Genomic DNA, 22814 nt, shown 5'->3' on the forward strand with positions numbered 1-22814 from the left:
TATTGAGCCACAGCGCCGGCTCAGTTTTTCCCTGTTTCTATCAAGTGGTTCAACATACAAGTTGAGTAAAGTTTAATGATTCAAAATAAGTGTGAAGATGTTTTAAGACAGATTACAAAGATATTTGCATTTAGAACTAGGGAATGTATATTTTTACCTGTGCTAAAGAATCTTTAAGCAGAGAAGGGAATTGTCAGATTTCTTTCAGGAGCATAATTAACATCAAGTCAAGAACTGATTATTCTTGATGGAGAAAAACAGCAAGATTCCCACAGCATTTTTGAGACGGAATCCAAATTGATAACTGAAAAAAAAAATGTGTCATTAAAAAAAAAAGAATGAGAAGAGTATAGCTATCACAGAAAAAAAGAGGGAATTGTGGAAAGTAAAAATTAAATCTAGACTGCCTACAATGCCCACATGGATCCCCTGCTTTAAAATATGCTTACTTCAATCACTCAACACAGAAGCTAAAACTAATGAATGTAAACTATTTAAAATCATTTTAAGTGACTATAATACCCAAAATGCTGTAAACGCACCAGAGAAACGAATAATATTCATTCCTTTCCTCCAACCTCTGGATCCCTCTAGGATAGGAATAAAGAAATAAGAACAAAATGATGTGTAAAAGCAATGTTAAAAATAGGCATATGGCAATGCAGGAGTGTGAAAGAGACTGCTTGACTGCTATGTGTATGAAGAACATTTTTCTAGAGATGAAACTGGATGATTACTTGGAGGATAAATTGTAGCCTTTATAGGAAGATAACAGGAAGCGTGTAACAGTGGAGTAGGAGGAAAAGTAGGCATCCCAGTTGAACAACATAATGCTTTCATAAGCAAGAAGGAGTAAGTATGAATATGGGGCATTTCTAGATAGAGGGGAATACCACAATGTGAAGCTGAAAGGTGAAACAGGGGTGATATGAAAATTTCTGAATTCCACGTCCTTGTCAGTTTTCCTATTATCTCAGTTTATTATGAATGTTATAACAAAACACCTGAGGCTGCATGAATTATAAAAGATGAATATAAATTGATTTTCTCTGAGTTTTGGAAGCTTACAACTTCCAGATCAAGATGCTGGCATATTGAGTGACTGGTGATCCGCTGTCAGCTTCCAAGGTGGTACTACTTGTCATCATGTGGCAGAAGGGGAAAGGGCAAGAGGGCATCCCCTTCAACCTCTTCCACAAGGACGTCTTCATGTCTGAAGCACCTCTGAAAGACTAAGCTCTTACTGCTATCACATTGATAATTAACCATCAACATACCTGTTTGGGGAAGTACATTCGGTCCATAGCAACTGAGATCATTGTGAGGAAATTATACCACAGATTTACAGGACTTAATTTATTTCTCATTCTTAGTCTGTAATTCCAATATTAACATATAAGAGAAGAGGGTAAATAAACTGGCCAAATTCACTAACTTCTAAGTGGAGAAGCCAGTATTTGAAGCTAACCTGTCTCTATAACATTAAGCATTCAATCAGACTGACACTGATAAATATGGGGAAGACTTTAAATATTTTAATCAGAAAAATAACATAATTGACTTGTGTACTCAGAACAATGACTGAGGTTGAAAGAATGCATGGAATATTGAGAAGTAGTTTATTGAAACCTCTTGTAGTGTTCCTGGTAGCCAAACCTAAAAATATTACTATTCTTAGAATTAGTACAACATGAATAAGGAAATATAGGATGGGCCTGAGCTTCTTTTGGGACTAGAATTGGCAATATTTTTTGGTTGATTGAGAGTTAACTAATGTTAAGGTATTCACAAAAAGAATAGTATTTACATACAAAAGTCTAAAAATAGACATACGTAATTTAGTAGGAACAAAGAATTCTGGACCTATTACCTTTGAATAACTTACAAGATACCCAAGCAAAACTCAGCAAGACACAATTAGAGAGTAGAGTGAATGCCAGGAAAAGGTAGCTCTGGTGCAGATCCAGTAGTCATCAGGGTGGAGCAGGTATTCGATTATATGAGTATATAAACAGTTTATAACCAAACATGAAGAATGAAAAGAGAAAAGAATTAAATACAGAACATTTGGAAAATAGCTAACAAAATTTTCGGAAAATTACATCTGCAAGGAAAGTCAAGTTAGAAAAAAAGAAAAGGAGCAGAAACATCTGAGATACTCATGAGGAGCTCTAGGGTTCTTGAAGACTGTCCTCTGGAACTGGCCATGATGATGTCACCAGTGACCTTAAGGAAGCCCTGGAGTGTACAGCTGCATATATTGTCATGGTGAGCCACTAAAGTTTCTTCACAAGCAACCCACTGCTGCTGACCCAGGAAGCAGCCTGATTGGTGCACAAAGTTGACAGCTGTGTGACCCAAAGACCACGTGAATCTCAGTTTTCCTTCTGGGCTTGCCCCAGATGCAGCTCTATGCTCCCTAGTACAGCGATAAAGTGGCATGGCATGGGGCTGGGTTGGAAAATTTCTCTCTCACTCTGAATATTCAACAGTCTTGTCAAGGCATCATTTTTTCCTCCGGGGTGAGAGTCCTCCACTCTAAGTTGTCACATCTTAACCAAAATCCTGCTCTATGCATTGTGCTGAGAAATTCCTTGCCGCACTCAGTGTACAAGGAAGAGGGAGGTTCACAGTGATTACTCAGTAATTTGCCAGACTTAAATCACTTAAAATAGGGAATCCATGTAGATTCTGCCATATAATAAGAAATTGATGTAAGATATGCAACTTCACAATAACTGAACGTTTTGAAATGCCATTATTTCAAATGCAATGGAGGGTGAAAAGTTATATTATAAAATAACCCTGCTTTCAAGAAATCAAATGAGAAATTAGTCTTCTTTATTCGAGGTCACACCTCTCGGTCAATTGGGTTTCTGTACTTGAGAAGGTATTCTGATGTACACATGCTTTCAGCTTGCAGATCCACACATATCCATTCAAAGAATGATAAAATTCTAACAAGCTTAAAACGTATATGTAAAAATTTACAGAGCTATTAATTTCTCATGTGAAATTTTGATCTTTAGCTATTTCTTTTATAATCAGAACTATTAGACCTCATATTTATGTCTTTCATTCGCTTTCTTCACTTTGAAATAGTAGGTGTATTTCTATGAAAAGGACGTCTTTGTTCTTCAGAAAATCATCTCTGGTTTATTCTCTTCCCTGAATTACAATAATCCTATATTTATGACATCTTAATCACTTCCACAGTAACCAATTGTGAGGCTCAAAACAGAGGATTAAAACCTCAAGTGGAAAATAAGAAGCAGGATATCTCTCTCTCTCTCTCTCTCTCTCTCTCTCTCTCTCTCTCTCTCCAAATAAATATCTTGAGAAAGAAGGAAGATTTTCTAACAAGGACTATAAAAAAACTTATGGAAAAGACAGGAGAATTGTGTGTCAGTGTGTCAGTTTTCCTTGGTATGTCAGCAAGCCCTTTAGAACTGACAGTGCAGATCTAAACGTGTTGATAATATGGAGTGTTAAGAGTGATAGGGATAAATAATATTAAACACTGTCAACTGTAACATTTTATTTACCCTGACCTGATATAGCTGCTGCAAAGAATAAAATGAAACAGATTTAACAATTGAACCATTGGAAATAAGGTCGTAGAAACACTACTGAAAATGAGAGCATGAAAGTTCAAAAGAAAAAAAGGGAAAGAAAGGCAAAAAGAATGGGAGGATGGAAGAAAGGGAGGGGAGGACATGGAGGGGAATAAAAAGAAATAATGATCCTGACTATAAAAATGACTCTAAAAAATTACAGGACATTTAGACATCAATGTATAATACATAAGACATTTTAATTTTATGTTACTTAAAACTTCTTCATACACACATGCACGTATATCAGAGACCAGTCCTTCAATGCAGGCCGTATCTCTGTGTAATACAATTATTGTGGATCAAAATAATGGTCTATTTATTGAAAACATATATGTGGCCCTTGAACTTAATATTGGTATTCGTGGAACATGGCATTATTTATATAAACATTACCAAAATTACTATTCAGCAACAATACATTTGCACATTACAAATTTAAATAATTTGCATCCTTAAACTGGACTGCAAGTAATCATTATGAAAACATCTCCAGTTTTAGTGTCTGTGAACTGTTAAATTTTAAGTTTCATTTGATGTCTTTATTTATTAGATTTCTCAATTTAAGTAGAACATAGAAGCATACAATATCAAAATAAATCAATGATACGTCCCAAATATGTGAATCTATCATATTCACTATTATTCCAATGTGATAATTAATAAGCAATAATTTGTGGAAAGTTTATATATTCTACTTATATATTCTGATATTTTATTTATGTGCATTAGTTTATACATCCTGTGCAAGAGAATCTAGCAATTCATATGTATATTATGTGCTGTTCACATTTCAAAAGAAATATATATTTAAATTGCTATGTATGAATTCACCATCATCACAGAAAGCAAACCATCTATTAAGTCACCTTACAAATAGCACAATGGATCAACCATGCTATTTAAGATAGTACTTTTTGAATTCAAGTGTGATATTCTCTTAGATATTTTATCCTAAACCATAGTGTGTGATTATGAGCATTTTAATGATTTTGAAGTTTCCTTTAGGTTTCTACTTAAGCTAACAATGAGTTTATTATTACAATATAGAAAACTTACAATTGAGCACTGTTAAAACATTCATTAATATAAAGAAAACAGATTTCATGTATTCCATAGGTACAGTTCTAAGATGATAACCATACTCCACAATAGGGAATTTTCATTAAACTTCTAATCTCCTTTTAAAATATTGATTCTTGAGGCTGGCACAGTGGCGCAGTAGATTAATCCTCCGCCTGCGGTGCCAGCATCCCAAATGGATGCCGGTTCTAGTCCCGGCTGCTCCTCTTCCAATCCAGCCCTCTGCTATGGCCTGGGAAAGCAGTAGAAGATGGCTCAAGTCCTTGGGCGCCTGCACCAGGGAGACTTGGAAGGAGCTCTTGGCTCCTGGCTTCGGATTGGCGCAACTCCAGTCACTGTGGCCATTTGGGGAGTGAACCAGCAGACAGAAGACCTTTCTCTCTGTTTCTTTCTCTCACTGTCTGTAACTCTACCTCTTAAACAAAATAAATTAAAAAATCTTTAAAAAATACTGATTCTTTGTTATTTCAATAAAGAAAGTAGATTGTTAACAAATCCTATGAGGCAACTTGGCTTACCAAATGGGAAAATTAAAACCAGACTTCGGTTAACACCAAATATTTGGACTCCAGATTTCTCTACCTTCATGTAAAGCTGGAGAACATCTGGCCCACGGGCCACATAAGAACTCCAAAATCATTTGGTCTGATCCTGCCGATATTTTAAAGTCACATTTATAAACATACATAGCTACATTGGATTGAACTAATTTATAACTGATATACCTTCTTCAAATTTGAAATTATGCTGAAAGTTAAATTGAGAGGAGCATTGGGGCCAATGCTGTGGCACAGTGGGTTAAAGCCCCCACCTACCCTGTAGGTGCCAGTTCGAGTCCCTGCTACTTCTCTTCTGATCCAGCTCCCTGCTAATGTTCCTGGGAAAGCAATGAAGGATGGTTCAAGTCCTTGGGCCCCTGTAACCACATGGGACACCCGGAAGAAACTCCTGGCTCTTGGCTTCAGATTAGCTTAGCTTCGGCTATTGCTGCCATTTGCAGATTGAACCAGTAGCTGGAAGACCCTCCCCCTGCTGCCTCTGCCTCTCACTGTAACCCTGTCTTTCAAATCAAAATAAAATAAATCTTTAAAAATATGAGAGAAGCCATTTCAGATTTTGTTTTTAGAGATTCAGATCAAAGGCATCTTAGTCTTTTCTAAATGTATCTTTGCAAAAGACCATTTCTGTGTAATATGATTGGAAAATGAAGAAAAATTTTAGTGGAATATATAAACACAAGAATAATAATACCAGAAAAAAAATTTTTGCACATATAACTATAACCCTATTGACAAATATATCTCAAAAAGGCATGATGGCTGGCTCTGTAGCTCACTTGGTTAATCCTCCACCTGCAGTGCCGGCACCCCAGATTCTAGTCCCGGTCAGGGCACCGGATTCTGTCCCCGTTGCCCCTCTTCCAGGCCAGCTCTCTGCTGTGGCCTAGGAGGGCAGTGGAGCATGGCCCAAGTGCTTGGGCCCTGCACCCCATGGGAGACCAGGAGGAAACACTTGGCTCCTGGCTTTGGATCTGCACAGCACAGCCGTAGTGGCCAATTGGGGGGTGAACCAACGGAAAAGGAAGACCTTTCTGTCTCTCTCTCTCTCTCTCACTGTCTAATTCTGCCTGTCCAAAAAAAAAAAAAAAAAAAAAAAAAAAAAGCTTGATTTTTGGCTTTAAAATTTGAGTCAGAAAAAGCAAGGCGAGGGACACAGTTCTAGATTCATAGATTCGTAATTCCTGAAAGATAAAAAACAAACTGGCTGGAGATAAGCACTTTCAGATTTTCATAAAGAGGATGCACATGTTTTGATGATGTTCTGCTATATGATGTACACATCTCACATCTTAGTGCTATTGTAACTTTTCAATGCACTATATTCTCCTGTTTGATGGTGCATGAATCAGTGGGGCTCCTGCCATATCTTTAGCACCGCCTAACAAGCTCTGCCTAGTGAGGGTGCATTTTCTAAGATTCAGAGCTCTGATTTTAGAATCGTGGATACAGGAGTGGTTGGCTTTACCTGAATGGTCCAGAATGGTCTCAGGCTCCACCTCTTCTCTCCTTACCTGAGATCGCTGTGCCTGCCAGCAGTGAGGTTATGGTGTTGTTCCCATAACTTTCTTTCCTTTACCTCCCAGCTTCTCTCTGATGTCCACTGTGCTATAAAGCCAGTGCTCAACCCTGGGCTTTCCCCCAGCTGACACTGGGAAGCGCTGGATCTGCTCCAGTTAAATCTGATTCGGCCTGATTGTGGCTGCACTCAGAGGTTCCAAGCACAAATACTGAGATAACATTTATTAACTCTCTTACTCCCCGAGCTCTTCCAGAGTTTCTAGCTCCCCACAATGTATGCCCTGAAGAGGGAGTGCTCTCTGACTCAACTCCAGAGACTGACCCTGTCAGGGGTTTTAGGCGTCTTACAGCAGATGCTGTTCATCAAATGGCTGCAATGTGATAGTGTCATGAGCGTGGTATCAGATAACAGGTTTCTCCATCTGAGTCCACAGCCTCAACTGCAGGATTGGAGTTTTATTGTAGGCTTTGTTTGTGATTTTTGGGCTCTCCTCCCACCCACAAAATGCTCTGGCACCCTAGCACTTCTAAAACATGAAGGATGATTCCTCTGAAGACAACAGATAGGAAGAATACATCCTTCCAAATCATGATGCTCTCAGACTGTGCTCACCCACATCCTGAGAGGCAGAATGATCAGCAAGGCAGGGGTCAACTCTGAGATGGTGCTGTAAACTGTGATTGTTAACACAAGAGTATAATGTATCTAAGAGCCAAAGATTGTCCTGGGTGGGATGAGGGCGAGGAGTGGTGAGAAGACACAGCTGAGAGGAGAAGCTAATTAACTTTGCATACTATGATACTCAGCCATTTAGGATAGACGAATTACCTAAAGGTGAAAGCAAATCTTGAAAAATGTTGAAGAGAAAATAATAATTTTATATTCTTGAATAGGAAGTATTACTAAGTTAAACTACATGAAAATCAAAAATATCTATTTAAAAGTTACCATAAAATGTAAAAAGAAGATAATAAGAGAAAAAGGTACTTAACATTCACATAGCCGTAATTTAAGAATGATTAATAAATGGAACAAAATATCAATAAGAGATAATACTTCATATTGGAAAAAGATCTAATCTTATATGAAGAAAATCTTAATGATAAATAAACACATAAAAGTGCTGAATCTCAAAAGTGATAAGGGAAATGCTAACTAAAACCCCAATAACTTTTTATCCACCACAATGACACAAATCTTATACCAGGTGAAGAGACTGTATGACCTGCAATTATAATATATTATAATACGTATAATGATTGGTTTATCCCCTTTAGAAGTTTGGGGCAATATCTTGTGTAGTTGAATATGTACATAATCTATAATCCTACAATTCTGTACTCACTATATTTGAGAAACAAAGTAGATAAACTATGGCACTAAGGTCAAAAGTGACCAGTTGTCTGTTTATGGTTTGTGATCTAAGGATAGATATATTTTTAAATAGTTGCATTTTCAATCATTATTCAAGTACTTAAATGATGTACAAAGGGAATCCTATACCATTTAGTATCTGGCCCCTTAAGAAAACAGTTGTTGATCATCATTCCAGAGAAGCTGTCATCCCTAAATACATTAAAATAGGAATACACATAGGTGTTCTGGGCTACAAACTACAAAGCTTCACATATAAATGTAGAATAATTTAAAACACTGTACACTGTGCAAAATAAAACTGTAAAAATAGTTTACTATTTTAATGTATTTAAAGAGAAGGAATTTGGAGTGGTGGATAGCCCACATCCCATGCCAGAGTGTCTAAATTTGAGTCCTGATTCCAGCTTTCTGCTAAGTTATTCCCTGGGAGGTAATAGTGAAGGCTGAAGTAGTTGGGTAATTGCCACCCACATAGGAGAACTCTATCAAGTTTCCAGTTCCTGCTTGGGCCCTGCCCAGCCCCAGCTACTGCAGGCATTTCGGAAATGAATCAACAGATGGAGTGTGCTCTTTCTCACCTTCCCCTTTCTCTCTATTTCTCTCTCAATTAAATGCAATAAATGATTTGATAAATATAGAAGTAATAAATGATATAAACTATTTGACAAGATACATGTACTTTGAATGAAGATGAAAATTTTCATGGAAACAACAAAGACGGTTTTAGTCTTGCCTTTGTTTTCAAGACCTTGCCAACCACAGCAGGGACCCACAGTTACCCTCTGCATTGCCCTGAAGTCTGGGTCTGTCTGATGTTTTTCTTGGGCTCAAGCAGGATTATGAACTTTTGGAAGTGAAGCGCTCTTCTTCTCAAGTGGGAGCACAGGGCACTGTGATGGTATCTCGCTGACTCACGCAGTTGACTCACCCTTTGATCTGGACAGTATTTGGTAAATTCCTCCACTGTAGAGTTTCTCATTTTCCTTTTCCCCTACCCTGTTCTTTGGTAATGAGAGGTCAAAACAACTAGTCCTCCATCAAGGCTTGGAGTAGGGCTTGGAGGCATGTCCAACAGAGAATTAAATTCTACCTCCTGGAGTGATGCATATTTGCATATTCAAAGGCACATAATTCCTCTTTAGAGACAATTAAAATTAAAACAATGGTGTTACCATAAGGTAGCATTGAATATTTTTTCCATTAATTAGACTTTGTTATCATCAACAGAGTTAGGGTTTTAATTAACATTATTTATCCATCTTTTAGTCCTCATAGAACAACTGAAGTGGCAAATTGTTAGACATTAACTGTGATAATCCGAGGTATAAAGCACTGATTCTAATAACTGTAAAAATGTTTTGTATTAAGCATATTTATAAGCAAACCTGTTATTTTTTCATTTATTTTTGTTTGTACTGATGTGTATATTTAATTTGATTCTCCATGAGTTTTTTTTTTTCTTCCATTTAGAGGAGACCAGCAAGCAATTCACAATAGACTTTATCTAGCTACATTTCCTGTTTGCAAGAAATAATTTATCTTCCTGATGAGCATTTCATGCAAGCTTATGTTTACAAGAATATTGGCAAAAAATGGATGAAAACTCTAAGTGAAGTGCTATTTGAAGCTTAGCCAAAAGAGAATTCACAGAACTCTATCTTTCTTTAGTAGCCAGTATTGAAGGACTCTGCAATCTTCTAGGCTCAACGAAGTGCTTTTAATCTATTGTCGAGAAAAGTTATTTCCTATGTGTTAAAAATCCTTCTGTACCCTCAGAAATCCGAGGCATCTGTTTGTGGAACAACCACAGCCATTAAAGTCAGAATTCTTTTCTGCCCTTTGGGATATTAGGCAACTCATGATAACTTGTATCCTTTTTCTCATTTGCAATATGATTCAATAAAAAGTTAAGTGATGACAAATGTTGGCAAGGGTGTGGAAAGAAGGGAATCCTTTCCACTACTGGTGGGAATGTAGATTGCTGCAGCCATCATGGAAAATGCATGGAGATTGCTAAAGAAATTAAAAATGGAACTACCAGGGGCATGTATATAGCCTAGGAGCTATATAACTATAAACTCCAGTATTGCAATGTCTAGATTTGATTCCCGGGTCTGGCTCCTGATTCCAGCTTCCTTCCAATGCAGATCCTGTGAAGCAGTGATGATGGCTCAAGTAATTGGGTTCCTGCAATATACCTAGGAAACCTGGATTATTGAGTTCCCAGTTCCAGTTTTAGCCTCAGCCCAACCCTGGTCACTGAAGGCTTTTGGAGATTGAATCACAGCTGGAAGCCGCACACCCCCCACTAATCTATTTTTTATTTTATCATTATATTATTTTATTTTATTAAACATATACATCTCTCTCTCTCTATATATATATATACATATATATATATATACATATTATATGACCTAGCAATCCTTCTTTGTACATGTTCAAAGGAAATGATCACCACATTATGAAGACATCTGCACTCACCTTCTTTGTAACACAATGAATAACAAGCAAAGATAAGGAAGCAGTGCAAGTTCTCTTTGGAAGATGAATGGATAATAAAATTCTGCAGACAGTGGAATCTTATTTGGCTTCAAAAAAGGAGATCCTGCTATTTACCATCACATGGATAAACATGGAAGACATCACTAGGCTACTAAGCAAATAAGCCAGACACAGGAAGAAAACTATTGCATAATGTCACTTATATGCACAATCTTAAAAAAAGAAGGAAATGACTTGAATAGTTACTATATTGTAGCTTAATTAAAATATTTTTATAAAGAGAGAAAGGAGTTAGCTTTAGGAAGTATTTAAATTTCACACAATATTCTAAATGTCATGTAAATAATTTTGATATCTTTCTAAAATATATATTTTTCTTCTGAAAAAGAGAAAAAATATTGAGTGGAGTACATGGTGAAGAATATAGATTTAATACTAGTGTATATTTTGTTTTTCTCTCTTCATCTTGAGAATCACATAGGATGGGGTTCACATTCCATCTGGATCATAGTATTCTTGTTCTCAATGGAAGTTCCTTAACATTGAATTTTGTATTCCCTTTTGGAAGGGAATAATATACTACCTATATCTCATTGGTGGAATAATTTATTGACAAAATGTACATGTACCTAGCAACATTCCTGATAGTGTGACCACTTAAGATTTATTCTTTATAACCTCTATTCATATGAAATGCAAACTGTCCTTTGATTTTGAGGACTAGTCACAATTTTAACTTTTACTTAGAAAATATGACAAAGTATGAGGTTCACAATTATTGGGTGTTCTCAAACTAATGGATAGACCATGACAAAATAGTACTAGTTCCATAAGCAATATACTAAAACCATGGCAATAATCCAAGACTGTACTTGAGAGAACAGTAAAACTGGCTTTGTGTCCTGTCTATTGCCAAAATATTTAAAGTCAATTCTAATGTCAAAGTAGGAAAATTTGGGCTTCAGTCCTAGCTTGGCCACTTCTGAGTTGTATAATCTGCAATAAGGTACTGATCTGCTCACAGCTTGTTTTCTAATCTCTAAATAGCAATAGTGATAATAGACTTCACTTGGCTGTTTTTGTAAAAAGTAAGATAAAGCACATGATTGATATATAACAAACCATAGGCAATTAGTAATGACTGTGCTTAACAAAACTAAGGAGCTATATGGGATTGGCAATGATATTGTCTTGGGTAGATTATAGTTTATTTGAATTTAATCTGTCAGCAAAAGGCTAATGGATTGTACAATCGAAACACTTAACATTTTAGTTGTTCAGTCTTTGTTCTCTTCCAGCAAGTGGCTTCAGGTGTTCCATCTCACCAAACCCTCTGCCTGGAGCAATGTGGGCAGCCCTGACAGTGCCCTGGCTCACTACCAGCTTACCAGGAGGGGAACTGGCTTAATTGCCTGAATCCTGGCTTCACAAAGCAGCTTTCACACCTAAAGCTGGAGCAGCTCACATCTGTGGCTGTCAGGCTTCTGCCTAGCCGATGAAGAAATCAGCTGTGCCCAGTCCCTCCTGGGATGCCCAGGGGGTCTAAGCCTCATACATAAAGTCAAAACACACAAACTAATTTCCATATAGAATACAAATAACATATTCATTTAATAAGATAACTCCTGAAACTTGCTGCCTACATTTCTTTAAGCTCCTGTGCAGGTAATTACAATTCTGCTTAGGAAAAATCGATGAAGTCATTAGATCAAAACCAAATTCCTTTCATTTTATTTGCACATGTGTCATTTCTGTGCACATTCACAGAGCTTTTCTTAAATACACTCAGAACCGTTTTTCTTTTTTATATTGGGGTAATTTATGGTGTCACTGCAGGGTATATGCTGTGTGTGTGTGCGTACGCATGTGCACACAAATGCAGTAGAGAAAGACTGGAGAGAAGGAGGGAGGACTTATTAGTGTGTATAGATACAACTGTATTCTTCATTTCTAGATATAAAATGTTTATTTTTATCATAATGCCATCAAAAGAATCACGAGCAGCTGATAAGATGCAAGAATTCACAGGACACTCTGGGGCAAAGTCTCATGCTTGATTTAACACCTGAGAGCACCAACAGGGTTCTAATAATGGCACCTTTGATGGTGAAATTTTAATTACCAAGCTATTGCTCAGTATAGGAACTGCATAAACAGGGGACAATATATGTATTCTTTGATTTTGCAAACTTTCATTACTACCAGTTATTGTCATTTTGTAGGGTTTTAGTTTAGCTAAGCTACAACTATGTTTCCCCTGAATTGCCCGCCTTGTAGGCTTCCTGGTTATGGTTGTCCATAGAAGTACTTCTACAAGATACAGAACTTAACCAAAATAGTGAGGAGGTTCTAGGCTCTCCGTGGTATGGCAGAACCATAATGAAGTGATCTCATAAAACAGCATAGGATGAGAGTCATGGAGACAGGAATAAACACAATTAGACAGGGAAATTGGGAAAAATTGAGTAAATAATGAAGCTAAGTTGAGTAAGAAAAAAGGAAATGCTACTTTAAATTCAGTGAAACCAAATGCCTAAGTTTATAAATGATAGATACTTGAGGGGAATTTGATTGTAAAATAATAATAATAATATACAGTCATTGTATAATTAGCAGTTGTTTGTCATTTCTTTAGTTTTAAAAATCAACCTCGGGAAGAATTAAGATTAGGAAGCACCAGGAGTTTATTCCCCCATCTAGTAAATTGAATATGTCTAATGTAACCATTTTGGAATCTGGAGTCTAGAAAGACTTGCAACTTCCATAGAAAGACTTGAATAATAATTTGGGGTTACTTCTTATCAAATGCAGCATTTCACTTGAACAGCCATTGTCTTGACTGTTGAGGAACACTTTATTATTTCACTTTATATATTTTTTATTCTTTTTTTTCTTAATACCACTTGCTGAATTCCTTACTTAACATAGAATTAATTATAGATGTATAAAGTCAATTGAAAATAGATCCCAGTTAAAATAATAAGAGTGGGAATGAGAAAGGGAGGAGATGTACAGATCAGTACACATTCCCACAGACCTACCCCTAAGGATGAAGCTAAAAATCTGCCATAGGTCTCCAAATCCCATTTACCTGGGTGATACTAATCCCATTTTATGTGATAAAGTGATCATTTAAGCATGGGATTCATCATATACATAGGACCATCAGTCAAAGGGATCACATAAATAAGACCAAGTGCCTGGTAATAACAATAGATAGAATTACAAAGGAGAGAAAGTTCTAACATGGGAAGCAGTCCACACAGCAGACTCATAGAATGACAAACATCCTAAACAGCACTCTAACCTCAGAATCAACCCCTAAGGCCTGACTGAAAACACCATGAGAGCATTTCAGGCATGGAAAGCCAAGACATAGTGGCAAAAATGGTTCTACATGAAGGATCTCTGTGAGTGAGACCCCAGTGGAAAGAAGGAGCCATCAAAGGATGTACTTTCTTCTGAAGGGAGAAGATAACTTCTACTTTGCATACGGCCCTGTCTAAAAACTGACGTAGTTTGTAAACACAAAAGGCTTCCATAGCCTTGGCGACTCATGGAGCCTCTGGTTATCACTGATGTCATAAATAAGATTGTCAACTGTTAAATCAACAACAGGAATCATTGTGTACTTGCTCCCCGTGCTGGACCTCTGTCCTTAATGAGTTGTACTATGAGAATTAATAGTAAAAATTGTCTTCAAACTGTACTTTATACTTTGTGTGTCTGTGTGGGTGCAAGTAGTTGAAATATCTCCTTAGTAAAAAGTTGGTCTTCCGTATATAAAGTCAATTGAAAATGAAACTTAATGGAAAATGGAATGAGAGAGGGAGTGGGAGGTGGGATGGGAGTGCAGGTGGGAGGGTGGGTATCGGGGGGGGGAAGAAACACTATATCCCTAAAAGCTATACACCTGAAAATTTGTGTTCATTACATAAAAAACCTTCCAAAAAGAAAAAAAAAAACAGTATTTCACAAAGTCACATCAATCATTCCCCACCCCTCAATCACATGGAAGACAGCTGCATATTTTTTTCCTGGAACAGCTCATAGGAATAATGAAGAGCAAAAAGGATCCCATCCTTTAAACATCAGGAACTGTTTGCTCATTGCTGATTCTGCCAGAGAGGTGCAAAGAGGAAGGTGAAGAAAGGTTAAGAAAATATTGTATCAAAACATGGAAATATCAAAAAGAGATAGAAAATATAAAAAGAAATATGAATAAATTTCTGAGTTGAAAATCCTAATAGCTAAAATAACAAAAGTAACAAGAGATTGAAAAGAAAATTTGAGTGGGCACCAGAATCAGTGAATTTGAATAGACATGAACATAAACAGTCAAGAAGTTCAATAAACTCCAAAGAAATATAAGAGACCTGGAAAGTATTCCTAGATTCTGGCTTCAGTCATGGTCGATTCCTGGCCACTGAGAGGAGCAGTAGATGGACTCTCTCTCTCACTTTTGTACTCTATCTCTTCCCCACCTACCTGTCAAATAGACATATAAAAAATAAACACTGTCAAACAAGAATTCAATTTTTATTTATTTATTTGAAAGATAGAGTTACACAGAGAGAGAGGTCTTCCATTCACTGGTTCATTCCCCAATTGGCCGCAATGGCTGGAGCTGCCCAATCTGGAATCAGGAGACAGGAGCTTTTTCTGGGTCTCCCAGATGGGTACAGGGACCCAAGGACTTGGGCCTTTTTGTACCGCTTTCCCAGGCCATAGCAGAGAGCTGCATCGGAAGTGGAACAGCCGGGATTGGGAGTAGTGCCCATATGGGATGCTGACACTGCAGGCTGAAGCTTTACCCGCTATGCCACAGCATCAGTCCCCAAGAATTCTTTAATCAACAAAACTCTCCTTCAAAAATGAGGGAAAAATTAAGACAACACTAGACAAACACTCATGAGATTAGTTCACACTTGATCTTACCAAAAGGAAATGATGAAAAGTCCTACACGGTGAAATGAACAGAAGCTAGAAAATAACCTGATACTGTGAAAATATACATTAAAGATATCAATAAATGTTAATACATGGCAATTATAGATATCAGTATTATTGTCATTTTACTTTGTACCTCCACATTATGGTTTCTCCAAAATTTAAGAGGCTAAATGCAGTTTATGTTTTGAGCATACAGATTGTAAAGATGTAATCATGTGACGTAAACAACCAAGAAGATGGGGATGGGACTATAAAATAGCAGAGATTTTGCAAGGCACTTAAGTGAAGCTGGTATAAATTCAGAATATTTTAACTCTAGGGTGTTAAATGTAATTCCCATGATAACCACAAAGAACACATCTATAGAACATACACAAAAGGAAATGAGAAAGGAATTTCACACATCTCACTACAAAAAAAATCAACTAAAGATGAAAGAAGCCAATAATGCAGGAAATGAGGTACAAAACATTATAAAGAATAGAGAAATAAAACACAAAATCATTTGCCTTTTTATATACCAACAATGAACAATGAACAGGAAATTGTGCAAACTATTTTATTTACAATAACAACCAAAAGAATAAAATACTTGAGAATTAACTTAACCAAGAAGATAAAAAACTTGTAAAATGAAAACAACAAATCTGTCAAAATTGCTCTGTTCCTGGCTTGCCATGTGATCCTGCCTCCACACATACTCCACCATAGTCATCCTCTGACCTTACTAGATAGTCAACCAATGGGGAAACCCAATTCTGAACTTGAACCTCTATAAGCACTTTTGGAGACAAGCAAGTGTACCTAATTGAACTTGGAGAATCAAATTAGTAGTTCTCTTTCTTACAGACTGGAAGTGGCTGGACAAAATGTGATGGTGAATATTTGGCATCTCATGCTCCTGCTTATCTCTGGGAAACAGTAAATGTATTAACTGCTTCTGTTCTCCTCAACAGCAGTCTGCCTACATTAACACAGCCAATGAAACCAACATGGAGATTTCATAGTGTAACCAAAATGGTAGTGTAAATCCCAGTACTATTGCCTTTTATTCTAATTTAACTACTGCACCTCTTTACTTTCAACAAAATAACTTCAAGTTTTTACCAAAAAGGAAGAACAGTATTTCAGAGCCTCAGCTTTGGCTATGGAGTGCATAGTAGAAATTCGAAAAGGAGTACATGATTATTGCAACATTCCACACAGTAAGAGCCTATGGAAAGCTTGTATGGAAAATGGAAAAACAGATGAATATCAAATTTCATTCAGAAGAAAAAATATTGAATGGTCTTTTAGAATATACTGAGTTTAAAAATGTTACTTTTGTATTCCCTCTAATTAAGCCATATTTTTCACGTTGCATCTAATTCCTGAATCATCCAGAACACTATCCCAAGGCCACAGGTTCATGAGAAGCACAATTTTACACATAGTGTACAATCAAATTTCAGGCAATGACTTGTCCAGAGGTATTTTTAAAACAGTGTTGCTGGGAAGAATTAGGGCATTAAATTGAAATTTCAAGAAGAACAATTGTTAAATATCGTAGAATAAAAGGAATATTTAGGAACAGCTTATGGATCAGTAAGAAGTGAATGCTTTTTCTTTTTTGATGAATAATGGACATGCTTATTTTTCATTTTTCAAGGAGTCAAGATCCTCTTATCTGAGAATGAAGGCCTGGATATATACAAAAATTCATTTTGAAATGAAAATGATCGCAGGGGCCAGTGCTGTAGTAATAGCAGGTAAAGCTGCCACAGTGCTGGCATCCATATAGATATCAATTCGAGTCCCAGCTGCTCCTCTTCCAATCCATCTCTCTGATATGGCTTGGGAAAGCAGTCAATGACAATCCAAGTCCTTGCCCCTATACTCATGTAGGAGACCTGGAAGAAGCTCCTGGCTCCTGGCTTTGGATCTACGCAGCTCTGGCAGTTATACCCATTTGGGGAGTGAACTAGCAGATGGAAGACCTCTCTCTCTATCTCTCTGCCTCTGCCTCTCTGAAACTCTGCCTTTAAAATAAATAAATAAATATTTAAAAAATAAAAAGGACAATGTATTCAAATCTAAAAAAAAGAAGTTAAAGAAGACGTATATAATAATTTGATGGTGTCAGGTCGTAGATTTAAGTCTTTAATCCATGTTGAGTGGATTTTTGTGTAAGGTGAAAGGTAGGGGTCTTGCTTCATGATTCTGCACGTGGAAATCCGATTTTCCCAGCACCATTTATTGAATAGACTGTCCTTACTCCAGGGATTGGCTTTGGACCCTTGATCAAATATGAGTTGGCTGTAGATGTTTGGATTGATTTCTGGTGTTTCAATTCTGTTCCATTGGTCTATCCATCTGTTTCTGTACCAGTACCATGCTGTTTTGATTACAACTGCCCTGTAGTATGTCCTGAAATCTGGTATTGTGATGCCTCCAGCTTTGTTTTTGTTGTACAAGATTGCTTTAGCTATTCGAGGTCTCCTGTGTCTCCATATAAATTTCAGCATCATTTTTTCTAGATCTGAGAAGAAGGTCTTCGGTATCTTGATTGGTATTGCATTGAATGGACATTTTGATGATATTGATTGATTCTTCCAATCAGAAACCTGAAGATAACCCTACCATTCAACCCAGCCATCCCACTCCTTGGAATTTACCCAAAGGAAATGAAATTGGCAAACAAAAAAGCTGTCTGCACATTAATGTTTATTGCAGCTCAATTCACAATAGCTAAGACCTGGAACCAACCCAAATGCCCATCAACAGTAGACTGGATAAAGAAATTATGGGACATGTACTCTAGAGAATACTATACAGCAGTCAAAAACAACGAAACCCAGTCATTTGCAACAAGATGGAGGAATGTGGAAAGCATCATGCTGAGTGAATTAAGCCAGTCCCAAAGGGACAAATATCATATGTTCTCCCTGATTGGCGACAACTAACTGAGCACCAAAGGGGAAACTTGTTGAAGTGAAATGGACACTGTGAGAAACAGTGACATGATCAGCTCTTGTCCTGACAGTTGATGTACAATGTAATACTTTATCCATTTTAGTATTTTTTTTTTGTTCTAGTACCATTGGTTGAACTCTGTAATTAACACACAATTATTCTTAGGTGATTAAATTTTAACTGAGAAGTGATACCTGTTAGGAATTTGGAAAACATCATGTTGAGTGAAATAAGCCAATCCCAAAGGGACAAATACCACTTGTTCTCCTTGATAGGTGACAACTAACTGAGCACCAAAAGGGAAACCTGTTAAAGTGAAATGAACACTATGAGAAATGGTGACTTGATCAGCCCTCACCCTGACTGTTGATGAGCAGCTTAATATGTTATCCCTCTTAGTATTTTTTTTTGTTTGTTCTACTTAATACTTTTGGATGAATACTGTAATCAATACACAATTATTTTTAAGTGCTGAAACTTAACTGAAAAGTGATCACTGTCAAATATAAGAGTGGGAATAAGAGAGGGAAGAGATGTGCAATTCGGGACATGCTCAAGCTGACTTACCTCAAACGGTAGAGTTAGAAACATACCAGGGGATTCCAATTCAATCCCATCGAGGTGGCATGTACCAATGCCATCTCACTAGTCCCAGTGATCAATTTCTGTTCACAATTGATCATAATGATAGGACTAAGAACCAAAGGGATCACATAAACAAGAATAGTGTCTGCAAATACTAGCTGATAGAATAAAAAAGGGAGAGAATGGTCCAACAAGGGAAGTGAGATACACAGCAGACCCATAGAATGGCAAATGTCCTAATAGCACTCTGGCCTCATAATCAGCCCTTAAGGCATACGGATCCAGCTGAAATGCCCATGAGAGTATTTCAGGCATGGAAAGCCAAGACACTCTGGGGGAAAAAAAAAAAAAAAACCTAAATGAAAGATCTCTGTGAGTGAGATCCCAGTGGAAAGAATGGGTCATCAAAGAAGGAGGTACCTTTCTCTGAAGGGAGGAGAGAACTTCCACTTTGACCATGGCCTTGTCTAAATATGATCAGAGTCAGTGAACTCAGGGGGCTTCCATAGCCTTGGCAGCTGATGACAAGAGCCTAGGGTGATTACTGAGGCCATAAATAAGAGTGTCAATTTGTTAAGTCAACAACAGGAGTCACTTTGCACTTACTCCTCATGTAGGATCTTTGTCCTTAGTGTGCTGTACATTGTGATTTAATGCTCTAACTAGTACTCAAACAGTATTTTTCACTTTATCTTTCTGTGTGGGAGCAAACTGTTGAAATCTTTACTTAATGTATGCTAAACTGATCTTCTGTATATAAAGAGAATTGAAAATGAATCTTGATGTGAATGGAAGGGGAGAGGGAGTGAGAAAGGGGAGGGTTGCGGGTGGGAGGGACATTATGGGGGGGAAGCCATTGTAATCAATATTCTGTACTTTGGAAATTTATATTCATTAAATAAAAGTTAAAAAAAACTTAAAAAATTAAAACCTATAAAATAAAATCATATTAAAACCAAAAAAAAGAAGACATATATAAAAGGATACATATTCCAGGTTCATGTATTATTTGTGAATTTTTCAACAATATCTAATGCAATTTACAAATTCATTGCAATCTCTTTAAAATCTAATGTTATTTTAATAAGCAGAAATCCCCATTTAATAATTTATATGGAATTTAAGGAATCTTGGACACAATATTTTTTGGAAGAAAAGAGAAAATCTGGAGGATTACACATTCCTATTCTTAATTTTTACATAGCTACAGTAATTGGCACAAAGGACATACTGAACATTGGAATAGATGAAAAGGCCCAGAACCATAGTCTCATATATTGGCCAAAACATTTCTGACAAGGGTTCAAGAGCTTTCAATGGAGAAAGAAAAAACTTTACCAAAATTATGCTGAGAGACAGGATATCCACATGCAAAAAAAAAAAGAAATTAAACTCTTATCTAACATTATGTACAACAAATTAACTCAAATAGAGCTAACTGTAAAAAATTAAAGCTGTGAAACTTTTAGAAGAAAGGACAAAAGCTTATGACACTGATTTTGTCAATAAATTCTTGGATATGAAAATAAAGTCAACTAACAAAAAATGATAAATTGAATATCATGAAAATGGGTAAAGTTGGAGGATATAAAATTAACACACAAATATCAATAACTTTGTATGCAATAAATTCTGGCAAGGATGTAGAGAAAGGGGTATCCTTTTCTGTTGTGTGGAAATGCAAACTATTACAACCATTATGGAAGACTATGGTGATTCCTCAGAATTACAAAAGTAGATCTACTGTATGACCCAGCCATCCCACTCCTGGGAATTTCTTCAAAAGAAATGAAACCATCATATGAAAGAGTTATCTGTACCGTCATATTTTTGCATCTCAATTCATAATAGCTAAGATATGGAATCAATCCAGATGTCCATCAACTGATGACTGCATAAAGAAAATGTACATAGACACTATGGAATACTACTCAGCCATAAAAAAGAATGAAATCCTGTCTTCTGCAACAAAATAGATGCAACTGAAAAGCATTACACTTAATGAAATATGCCAGTCTCAAAAAGGCAATTATAAATTTTCTATGATATGTGGCAGTTAATATAGAATACAAAAATGAAATAAGCCAGTCCCAAAGGGGCAGATATCATATGTTCTCTCTGCTCTGTGAAAACTGAGCACTGAAAAGGAAACCTGTAGAAGTGAAACTGACACTATGAGAAGCAATGACTTGATCAGCCCTTGTCCTGACTGTCGAGGAACAGCTTACTATTTTATTCTTTTTAGTATTTTCTTTTTCTGCTTAATATCAATGGTCGAACTCTTTACTTAACATAGAATTACTCTTAGGTATTTAAATCCAATTGAAAATTTATCCCTGCTAAAAATAAGAGTGGGAATAAGAAAGGGAGGAGTTGTACAGTTCAGCAAACATTCCCTCGGACTTACCCCTTAGGATAAAGCTAAAAACTTGCACTGGGACTCCAAATCCCATTAAGTAGTCAGGTACCAATGCCATCTTACTAGTAAAAATGATTAATGTATGTTCATAACTGATCATAAAGAAACTAATAAGTGTCAAACGGATCACATAAATAAGACCAAGTGTCTTCTAATAATAAGGCATACAATTAAAAAGGAGAGAATGATCCAATATGGGAAGCAGGATACACAGCAGACTCATAGAATGACAAATGCCCTAAACAGCACTCTGGCCTCAGAATCAGCCCTTAAGGCATTCGGATCTGGTTAAAAAGCCCATGAGAGTTTCGCAGGCATTGGAAATCCAAGGCACTGTGGCAAAAAATGATGTACATGAAAAATCCCTGTGAGTGAGATCCTGGTGGAAAGAAGGGGCCATCAAAGAAAGAGGTACCTTTCTCCAAAGGGAGGAGAGAACTTCCACTTTGATTATGGCCATGTCTATATAATGTCAAAGTTTTGTGTACTCAAGAGGCTTCCATAGCCTTGGCAGCTCATGTCAAGAGCATCGGGTGATCACTGATATCATTAATAAGAATGTCAATTGTTAAATCAACAACAGGAGTCACTGTGCACTTGCTCTCCATGTAGGATCTCTGTCCTTAATGAGTTGTACTATAAGAATTAATGGTAAAACTAGTCTTTATAAAGTGCTTTATACTTTGGATGTCCCTGTGGGTGCAAACTGTTGAAATCTTTACTTAGTATAGAGTTGATCTATATATAAAAATAATTAAAAATGAATCTCAATAAAGAATGGGATGGGAGAGGGTGTAGAAGATAGATGGCTTGCAGGTGAGAGGGCAGGGGGGATGAGCCATTATAATCCAAAAGCTGTACCTATGAAATTTATATTTATTAAATAAAAGCTTTCTAAAAATGAATATGAATTAAATGGGTATTTTGGAATATGATCATCATTTTTAGCCCTTATATGTGCTTTCTGTGGAACTGTGGTCTTCCTACTTTTTACTTGTTGAATATTATGATTAGTGGCAAATTAAGCCTGTGAATATACAGTGAATTGATATTATACCTTTACAAAATCTGATGACAAGATGAAAGGGAAAGAGGAAGGAAGGAAGGAAGAAAGGAAGGGAGGGAGGGGAGGAGAGAAGTAGGGAGGGAGAGAAAGAGGGAGAGAGAGAGAAGAAGGGAGGAAGGGAGGGAGGGAGGAAGTTAAAAATTAAAGTTGATTGGTGAGGATGTGAAGAAGTTGGAGTGTT

At 36.7% G+C, this 22814-nt stretch overlaps 1 long non-coding RNA gene across 1 annotated transcript in view; it reads left to right on the top strand.

The window, feature by feature from the left end:
- LOC127492951 (uncharacterized) overlaps window positions 1–14367 on the top strand; it is a 32957-nt gene extending 18590 nt beyond the window's left edge. Inside the window, exon 3 of the long non-coding RNA XR_007922795.3 lies at window positions 9624–14367. This is a non-coding gene — a long non-coding RNA (uncharacterized LOC127492951). The remainder of the gene's footprint in view (window positions 1–9623) is intronic.
- Window positions 14368–22814: the final 8447 nt, after the last annotated feature.

The sequence above is a fragment of the Oryctolagus cuniculus genome, chromosome 5 (assembly GCF_051225735.1).
Source record: "Oryctolagus cuniculus isolate XC-2025 breed Fujian yellow rabbit chromosome 5, ASM5122573v1, whole genome shotgun sequence".
NCBI classification, from domain to species: Eukaryota; Metazoa; Chordata; class Mammalia; order Lagomorpha; family Leporidae; genus Oryctolagus; species Oryctolagus cuniculus.